The sequence below is a fragment of the Halyomorpha halys genome, unplaced genomic scaffold (genome assembly GCF_000696795.3).
Source record: "Halyomorpha halys isolate HHAL.00 unplaced genomic scaffold, Hhal_1.1 Scaffold1.1, whole genome shotgun sequence".
NCBI classification, from domain to species: Eukaryota; Metazoa; Arthropoda; class Insecta; order Hemiptera; family Pentatomidae; genus Halyomorpha; species Halyomorpha halys.
In genome coordinates, this window is record NW_027115366.1 from 2,701,397 (window position 1) to 2,712,341 (window position 10,945).

Sequence of the window (10,945 nt, forward strand, 5' to 3'; positions counted from 1 at the left end):
AATCACCGCGCGTTGAGAGACATAGTACTTGGCTTTTAGTCAGGTGAACGAATTTTTTTGAAGCACACTAGTTTTCTGTTTGATTTTTATCACTCCACGAGTTCAAGACTGACAACAGTGCCTACTCATTTCAAGGAGTCAACCTGTTTCACTGTTCAGAATCCTAATTCCGTATCCATATATTTTTAATTTTTGGTATAATGTGGATTGATAATTTGAACACAAGTGGTAAATGATAAAACTCTATTTATTTAATTTCAAATAAGTTGATCTTTTCATTAAGTCAGATCCTAGGCACAGCCATTGATCTGGTCGACCCAGCCGCGGACAGAAGAGACAGCAGAACTAAATCTTTGATGTAATTCCTGAGAGAGGGCGCTGACATCCAGTTGCTCCAGCTGCTGAGGCGTGGAGGTCCTGTATCGGGTCTCTATGGCAACCAGCTCCCTGCTCAGAGCCAGGTTGAGGTCCCGATTGGCCGGACCTACCTTGGTAGTGACGCAGATCTTCTGTTGTTGCGTAGTTGCTCGAGTCAATGCGTCCCTGGTGGCCGTCCTGATTGCCAAGATCTCCTGTCCTCTCACCTCTTGGTTCGCCTGGTGGATCAGTCTCTCTACCTCGCTCCTCGTAGCAGCTTCAATCTGCAAGATATGTATTGTTAGTAAACTAGGTTATAACGGGAAACTAAGAGAAAGAAATTCGTGCTTACAAGATGGAAGTGTGTGGAGTAAATTTGGAATCCTTTCTGAACTTATATAAAATTATTTTCAAGTAATATTATTATAGCTATATCGTGTCTTGGGCCTGTCTATGTAATTGCGTTTGTTTTTCAGAGAAAAATAATTAAGTACCTTTGAAAGTAATTACCCCGGAACGTAGCCAGGGTAGAGGAATGGAGAGAGATAAGTTGACTAGACTATACACTAGACTTTGAGGAATTATTTACGTTCACTGTTTTTTTCCTTAAGGGACTTGGTCCCAGAATACAGATTATTTTTCATATCATTTTATTACTTACTTATACATACTTTTCACCCCCCCTCTCTTCGGGTTTGTGAGGTCCGTCAGCCTGCTGGAGGCAATTCACACAACTTGATGACTAAACGTTGTACTCTAATCGGAAGTCGCGTTATGGTTTTCCAAACTGTTCAATAGCCTACAGAAGAGTTGATCCATGGACAATATGCTCCGGAGAAAGAAGGTCCTCGTACGTCTGCTGACCCCGTACAGACCTATGGATTTATACCGAGTGGTTACTGTCCATAGCTCATATGGTTCGGCCTAGGTTTATTGATCTGAGATCTGCGGGTGGCGCCGGTTTGAATCCGGCATAAGAGCTTTGACTATTTTCATAGGTAGCGGTCATACAAAATGATAAACTCGATCCCTCAGTATGATTAGAATAGGTTTGTAGATAACTAGGTAATCATCATCTTCTCTGTGGACTGCCTTAAAAAAATCAGAGTTGGAAGGACACTGCTGAATTACCCCTAGGAGCTCTTTAAACTGAGACTTCAAACAGGGCTGCTCACAACCCTGTACTTAATAACATTTGACATGGTAAAATATTTTACATTTAACATCATGAATACCCCTTATGTGTTCTAAATTAAACTTCTACTCACCAGAGAGAAGCAGAGTGCTAGTACACTAAGACAGACGAGGTACTTGTTCATGTTGCTGTGGTACTGTGCTATTGCAGGTTCACACCTCGCACTATATATACACTTTCAACTAAGATATCAGTTGGTTTAGATAAACAGAATAAGCATTAGGTAATTAATTTTTCATTCGATGTTACGTCCTCTATGTATCTTAGTTAGTTAATATTTTCATGACGAAGGATTCATTAAGTAATATTATTATCACGCTGTAAATACTATTTAAATATAATGAATAGTTGATATATAATGATCAAAATATATTACAAATAACTTTAAGGGCCACAGAACCCTTAATTATTATACTTGAAGAAGTTTGTCGGGGGGTGCGGTCAGCAAAGAACAACATAAATAAACAAAACAATATTTATTTATTTTATGCCGACGTTTCGACCTGTATTTAATGTTATTTACAACTGTACAAATAATAAATACAATAAGTAAATATGTTGTATGTTTCATATACACTTGAAAATCCGGGGAAGGAACCACCTATTGGTGGTACTTCAAGCATTAATTTAAATTAGAAGGTCCCACGGCCATCTTCTTTTCAGACGCCTCGGAGAATTATCAGGGATTGTTAAGGATGAAAGGTTAAGAATTAATGGGTTAGAATGGGTAAGGAGTTTGGAATGAAAAGACGCATATCTGTTTTGGGCCAAATCTGCAACGAATGGGATGTTAAGGTCTTAGTGAATGAGTTTATTTGTAACGTAATAAGGAGCATCAAGGATTTTACGTAGGATTTTGGATTGTAAGGATTGGATGCGGGAGGAATTTGATGATTTGGTAGAGCCCCAAAGCTCAATTCCATATGTCCAAATTGGTCTGATTATCGCAGTGTATACTATTTTTTTGTAGTGAATAGGAAGTTTAGAGCGTTTGTCAAGTAAGTGTTGTAGCAATCGGAATCTACGACCAGTTTCTTGTCGTTTCAGTCTTGTATATGGATTCCAAGTAAGTCTCTTGTCAAGATGGAGTCCTAGGTATCGAATCTGTTCAACAGGCGTTTGTGGAGTATTTAGAAAGGATACGGTAGATACGGAAAGGAGGGTAGAGGTTTACGACGGAGGGTAAAGGTGATCTGATGGGATTTGTCAGGATTTATTTTGATTCTCTAGTTTTGACACCATTCTTCAATAGATGTTATGTGTGTCTGTAGTATTTGTGATCCATTAGTTGGGTCGTTGTTTACAGACAGTATACATGTGTCATCAGCGAATGTATTTAGGACTGTGTTAGGGCGGGTTGGGATGTCAGCCGTATAAACCGTATAAAGAATGGGACCTAAGATACTACCTTGAGGAACACCGGTGGACTGAGAAAAGAGAGGTGAGTAGGCTAGCCTTTAATTTTTAATTTGACGTAAAGAAACAAAACATAAAATGTATCAATATAAACTTGTTTGCAAAAAAAAAAAAAAAAAAAACCCTCAGAACCATCAGAAATGTCCAGGAAGGGGCTCATGAGAAAAATAATAAAAATGTAAAGACACAACACAAAAGTTTTATTTCAAAATTGAAAACTTTTATTTATTGATAGTATTACAATCAGCCACAAATATGGGCAATGTGTAATATTGATACTTGTAAACTTTCATACAGAAAATAAAAAAAATAACATTTCTAGAAGAGAAGATCCCGAGACCATCTTCTTTTCAGACGCCTAGGAGAATTATTACGTAATGAAGGAGGAGCCAGGCTAGAAACCAAAGTGGATTGGGTGGTTGGGAAGTTTATCATGGAAGGATTGGTATCTGGTTTTGGCCAAATCGGCAACATATTGGACATTGAGGTCATGATGGATGACTTGATATGTGACAAAGTTAGGAGCGTTAAGGATTTTGGACTGTAGGGGTTGGATTCTGGAGGAATTTGAAGGTTTAGTGGGGCCCAAAGCTCAACTCCGTATGTCGTAAATAAACTTAAGTACATTTTTTAACGTATTATTTTCTTTATGTAAAATTATTATATTGTCAAAATCAAAATTGCGCTGATTTTTGGTTATCTGCTGCACTAGGAATGGAATTTAAAATATCGATATCGTAAATTAAAGCAATAATAATTATAAAATGATAATGTACCGTATCATAGCAAGACGTATTTTACGTCACACGATGAAGCAAAGCAACACCATGGGAACCATAACATAAGCATATCAAATATGAACTAAAATTTAATTATTTACTTTGTTTTCAGAAAAAAAATTTACGTATTTACTTATGAATATATTCCTTATTTTATTTAAAAATTTAAAATGGAAGAATGATATTTCGATTAAATATTATCGGAATATCCTTGCCATTGTTTAATATCGATATTAAGATAGTCGAATATCGATAATGAGTATAGGTATTAATAAATATTATTGGTAATATTTCATTAAAATATGTAATTTTTTATACCGATATTTCAATTTTAATCGATATATTGGAGGGCTATAACCAATATTATTTTTTTAGCAAACCAATATTCCGATATTATCGGTTACTAAATATCGATATTGAAATATTGCATATCGGAGACAAATAATATCGATACTGATATCCCATGCCTACTAGTGCAGCTCAGTGCTCATGTAAATACAGAAATAAACTTGATGAATGGTTGGAGAAAAAAATGAAATTAACATAATAAAATATTTAAGTAATGATTAAAGATATATAAATATTGAAAACGATTTTATTTATTTATCTAAGTGTTTCTACCACTAGGGCCATTTAAACAGAATTTACATAGTTAGTAGATTACAATTGACATATTCACAAAGTGAGAAAGTTACAAATTAACAACGATTTTATATTAACATAATTAAATGTGCGTAAGAATACAATAGAAAAAAGAAAATGAAATATATCCTATAGAATGGGTTGTGGGTTACCCAAATATTGTAAACATTTTTTCTCCCCAAACTATCACTTTTATACACAATAATTAAGTTAATATAATTTAATTAAGATCCTCGAAGTATTTATGAATTGAACATGATTATTGTAGTTAGTTATTTTCGTAAAAGAGTATTTTCTATTCAATTACGTAATTGGTTATTTTGTTGTTGACGAAACTACTTGCGGTTTTGACGTTACGAAGGACACAGGCCATTACCCGTAACTTTTGGGAAACGAAGCTCATCACATATTGTCTTATATAGAATTTTATTTTTTTATAATTTGAGTAAATTTATAATAGATAATTGAACGCTTAAAACATATATCTGTATTTCAATAAAAATTTTTGAGGTTAAAAAACTTCCAATTTGAATGTAATTTATTTTAAATTAACATATTTTTGCAAAAAAAAAATTACTAAGTTTAATTTAAATTACACAATTGACAAAGTGGGACGTACAAATAGATAGGTAACCAAACAGCACTCTGGGCATGAGATAAGGTCCAAATATTACAAGAGCCGTGAAGAAAATAAGGCAGTTATCTCACCCCATTTACTTTAATGAAAACTATGTATAATTACTAGTCAAAATTGATGAGTCTGCCAAGTATAAGTAGGGGAAATAAAAAATGGCGGCTGTTTCAAAACCTTAAAAAAACATTAATTTTTCATTCGGAGCTCTATATCTTAAAAACTAATAACAACACTAGAAAATCTAAAAGAACATTATTTATATTCAAATAATATTCTCTTAGATTTTCTTGTGTTGTTGGTAGCTTTTAAAATATAGATCTGTGAATGAAAACTTAATTTTTTTTAAGGATTTGAAACAGCCGCCATTTTGTATTTTCCCTACCTATACTTGGCAGACTCATCAATTTTGACTAGTAATTATACATAGTTTTTATTGAAGTAATCAAAAATTGGGGTGAGATAACTGCCTTTTTTTCTTCCCGGCTCTTGTACTATTAAAACAATCGTCCAAACACATCAACTTTTATTTTCAGGATTTTTTGTTGATATTTCATCAACACTTCTAGGATTTTTGTTTTAATCAGTCTTGACCTTGCGCCCACTTCTTCCATACGGACTGATAATTGAAGTTGAAGACCATTCCATACACTGTGTGCAGTCCATCTCAAATGGGTTAGAAAATTGCGGAAGTTTATTTTACGTATTCGTTAATAACGTGTTACGGTTGCCATGGTGAAATAAAAACACTGGCTAGTTCTGTGTTGACAAGAGGTGTTACGGTTGTCATAGGAAAAATAAAGCACGAGCCATATGTTTTAGACGAGTGTTTTGTTTTTTTCAAAATTATGGTGTTCTACTTCAATGAACTGTCATTAACACTAGAAGGGGGGATATAGTGCAGTGCCGTTCCTCAGCAAGTCCTGGATAAGAGGGTTGTAGCAGGTGTCATCCTAAAACTTCTGGGGAAGGTGAGACGGAAAGGAAATATCGGACAACCTTATGTTCTGCCAGGAGTGCACCCAAGGACTACGTGGGGTTTGAACTAAATTTTATTTTATATTCACTTTTATACACTTTTGGTTAATAATGTAAATATATTTATTAAGGTTAAGCGTTTAAGTTAGGGTTAAGTCAACCTATAAGTTTTAATTATTTTATTAATTGATAAGAATTCTTTTTTTATTTCTTTTTCATTTTCTCTATATATATTTCTTCTTATCATTTAAACTATTGTACATATAGTTCTGCTGTTCTTTCTCTGCTATCAACTTGTTAATTTACTTATGTTTTTTTGTTGTTGTTCACGGAATATTACGATAATTCAAAAGGTGGAAGGTAACACCCCTAGGATTTCTGTTACCTACATGTAAATGTATTCGCCAGTGCTCCTAATTCAACAATTGTTTATATAGTGGGTTTTATTTTAGATATATTGTGGGCATAATGCTTCGGGGTTTTCCTTATTTCAAGGGGAAAAAAAACGTGGCGCCTAAGGAGTCATTCTTTATTGTTTTATCTTTTTTCCTAATGCCTGATGAACAGATTCGATACTTAAAACTCCATCTTGACAAGAGACTTACTTGGAATCCACACACAAGACTGAAACGACAAGAGACTGCTCGTAGATTCCGATTGCTACAACACTTACTTGACAAACGCTCTAAACTTCCCATTCATTACAAAAAATTAGTATACACTACGATAATCAGACCAATTTGGACATATGGAATTGAGCTCTGGGGCTCCACAAAACCATCAAATTCTTCCCGCATCCAATCGTTACAATCCAAAATCCTACGTAAAATCCTTGGTGCTCCTTATTACGTCACAAATAAACTTATTCACAAAGACCTTAACATCCCATGCGTTGCAGATTTGACCCGTTGCGTCTTTTCATTCCAAACTCCTTAATCATCCTAACCCATTAATTCTTAATCTTTCATCCTTAACAATCCCTGATAATCCTCCAAGGCGTCTGAAAAGAAGATGGCCACGGGACCTTCTAATTTAACTTAATGTTTGAAGTACCACCAATGGGTGGTTCCTTCCCAAGATTTTCAAGTGTATATGAAACATACAACATATTTACCTGTTGTATTATTTTGTACAGTTGTAAATTGCATTAAATAAATAATTTAAAAAAAAAAAATCTTTTTTCCTTTTACGATTATATTTATTTTGTTTATTTTTATTATTTTCCTTTAACTCACCCCTTCTCCGCTGAGCGTGGGCAACTAGAAACGACAAACATATAACTAAGGATAAGTCAAAATTTGGGGGGTGTTGGGCTATATAACCGCAAATGTTGTCTTATCGTTAGTTATATGTTTGTCGTTTATAAAACATTAGGGACACTCCCCTCAGAGTGCTATGGGTTAAATGTAGGTAATTATTTAAATCAGATAGTTTATAGATACACAATTACCAAACTACTTTGAGTTAGGTTCTTTTATTGATTGCGATCAAGCTGATAGCAAAACGTATCCAGCCTTCTACTCATGCTCTGTAACGACCTCTTCGTATTCTTCTAATAGTTCAAGTTTGTCTTGTCCACTCGTCTCTAAGCAGTCCCTGTTTCTCAGTCTCAGTGCCAATTCTCTTTAACAGGAGGTGAGGTGGTTTGGTAGATAGCTAATCATGTAAAACCCACGATTACAGTGAGGTAAGAAAGGCAAATTGATAAGAGGTCGGACATTGAGACAGTTTGACCTGGATATCCAACTGTCGCCAATGTACCAACAAGTTTTGGGGCAGTGTGCTCGGCGAGGCAAAGAGATTGGTTAACCTAACCTCATCGGGTCACAGCTCGAGCATAAATCGACTCTCGAACAGAATCGATCCATCATCTTCAGTGCGCTATGAGGATCTGGAACACGGTCGATGCTAGAAATTTCCTGATTAGAGGAACAGATTCGTATTCATATTGGAACAGATTCGTAGTCAGGAGAAGTGGGAAGGGGTAAGAGCTGACTAAAAAAAAAATATATAATTTAAAACAATCAAAAAGTTTGTTACACAAATATGTCCACATAAAAAAATATATTAAACTATAATAAACCAGAGTGGGATTTTAATGTGATACAGAAGTTCAAATGTGTAATAAGAGAGAGAGAGATACTTTATTTATCTCACACAGCATACTTATCAATCCGTAATCGGACATATATAAATTACACATACATGGTATAATCAGAAAAAAAGAGATACAATAATAAGATATAATAAACAATTTTTTTCCCCCAACAGTTTCCTTTTACATTCAATTTCGGTCTGTACAACAAATCAGTTTACCAAAAACAAACAAATAGATAAATTTTACGAGAATAAGGCAAACACATAGATTAAAAGGAAAATATAATAAAAAACCGGTTACAGGAAACACTTGAATGGATAAATAAGTTTTAAAAAAACAAAACAATAGTACTAATGAAATAAAATAATTTAATGAATAAATACGTTAAAACACACAAATAGAAAGGTACATATTAAAATAAATAAATAAAACAAAGAATAATCTTCGAGCTAATTCCCATGCAGGTGATGGTGTATGATCCCCAGGGAGTCTAACATAAACAAAACATAATAAAAAATAGAAAAAATCAACTAGTGGATTTGGGTGGTTGGGAAGTTTATAATGGAAGGAATGGTATCTGGTTCGGGCTAGATCGGTTAAATATGGAACATTAAGGTCTTTATGGATAATTTTATTTGAGACAAAGGAAGCATTGAGGACTTTACGTAGGGTTTTGAATTTCCAAAGTTTAAAATAAACACATTATGAATATTTATGAGCTTATCCCAGGAATTTATTGCATTTAAGTAAATTTATGGTGTAGCCGCCGATTACGGACGTGAAACGATCTTTTGGCCGATACAAATCTAGTTTGTAACACATCGATTTTTTTTGTTGAAAACTTAAAAAAGATCTATTACAATTAAACATTTTTTTATTTTTTATTCTTGTTGTAGAGCATTGGAGTATCACTAGATCGCCCCGCTTGCAGAGATGGACTAAAATTAACTATAAATGAAACTAATAGCTAAAGTTACCATGGCAACGACCCTTATTCATGAATGAACCATTGATAAATAAATATCGTATCCATGGCAATGGTAGCTATTAGTTTCATAGCAGTCCAACTATGGCTGCAGGAAGTTAGGTACTGAGACAGTTTCTATATACGTTATATATTTTTATATTTGTCATATTGTGATTAAAATATGTTATTATTTGTTTTTAGTTTAAATGATTTCCTTATTTTTTATACAGATTAGGCAACCCTCAGTAATTTTCTAAAAAATATAAAACACCTATTCTAGTAATTCAATTATTATTGTGTTGTTCTTGTTTCAATCAATAAAAATGTTAATACTACTTTTCTTTCGTGTTACTTTATCAAATACTTTTGATTGAGTGTTAGATTATGATGCTTATAAAATACGCTAAATTCTTTTAATAAATTAAATTTTTTTTAAAATATTTATTTATTGCTATTAACAACTGTACATTATAATAAATGTACTAAAACATTTAGTAAATCTGATCTAAGTTAAATTGGAGTGTTACAGGCGTGTAGAGAAACTACCCATTGGTAGCACTCTAATGACGTTTTACATTAACAAGTCTCGTGGTCATCTTCTTTTCAGGCGCCTCGGAGGATTGTCAGGAATGGAAGAGGAAGCAAGGTTAGAAACTAGTGGGTTTGGGTGGTTGGGAAATTTATAATGGAAGGAGTGATATCTGGTTCGGGCTAGATCGGTTACATAGGGAACATTAGAGTCTTTATGATTTTATTTCTGACAAAGTAAGGAGCATTGAGGATTTTACGAAGGATTTTGGATTGTAAGGATTGAATCCGAGAAGGATTCGAAGGTTTAGTGGAGCTCCAAACCTCAACTCCATATGTCCAGATTGGCCTTATTACAGTCAGATCAGTAAATTAAAAATAATACAATATTTTGCTCTTTTCATAATTATGATATTTAGATTTGATAAGTTGAAATAATGATTTCAGTGGTTCAACTTAGTATTTTAGTATGATAATATTTTTTCGTGAAATTGTATATTTTATATTTGGCTTAGAAAAATACTTTTTTTTTTTTACATTTCCCAAATTTTTTTTACCATTGAGTATTCTGAACACAGATAAACTTAGATTTACTTAAGAATATTTAATTTATTGACTGTTGACGAATGTATTATAGTATTAAAATTATGCTTATATAATTTACGAAGGTTAATGTTACAAACAGAAGACCTGGTAAAACATTACCAAAAATTTACGTCATTTGAAGGCAACAACTATGACAATGGCCCTGAAAATGCAGGATTTATACCGTTTAATATTACAACTTCATTGTAAAAGAAAAAATCGGCGATGTGCATTGAAAATATTTCGCACTGCGGCCTGGTTGTGTGAAAATCCTAAGAGAAAAAGGGAAAACCGTAGAGATCAATTTTTCCATTTGGCCCGTGAAACTCAACATTTCATAGATGTCAGTAAGTCCTTAGTCTGTTGGTAAAGTGGCCAATCACTCAACACTCCTTTAGTATTTTAAATTATATTTTGTGTATCTGTAAGATTGATACTTATATACTTACATGTACGTATTTATTTACTGATATGATATTCGCATATCAGTATTCGTCTTCAAATAGAGTGTCAGCTAAGCTCGCAATAATGTAATTACACCTGTTTAAAATAATTTTAGTAATAAATAAATACTAAAAAAAGCTGAATAACAAAAATCCATGAAGTGTCAGGTTAAGACTAACTGTTGTGCAAGGTGGTGATTTAGTCTTCAGTAACAGTATGAAAATTATCTGTTAAGGCCGGATTCAAACTCAAATCCATTGAGTTAATAGCAAAGTGAAGTAGTAGAAATAGTAGAATTTATATTTATAAATACATTATTTATTTA

The 10,945-nt window shown here is 33.4% G+C and overlaps 1 long non-coding RNA gene across 1 annotated transcript; it reads right to left on the reverse strand.

Moving 5' to 3' along the window:
- Positions 1-229: 229 nt before the first annotated feature.
- On the reverse strand, positions 230-1,715 carry LOC106681403 (uncharacterized). Its single transcript, XR_010844823.1, has 2 exons — positions 1,626-1,715; positions 230-641 (listed from the first exon to the last, which is right to left on the reverse strand). It is a non-coding gene; the product is annotated as an uncharacterized lncRNA (long non-coding RNA).
- Between the last annotated feature and the right edge of the window lie 9,230 nt (positions 1,716-10,945).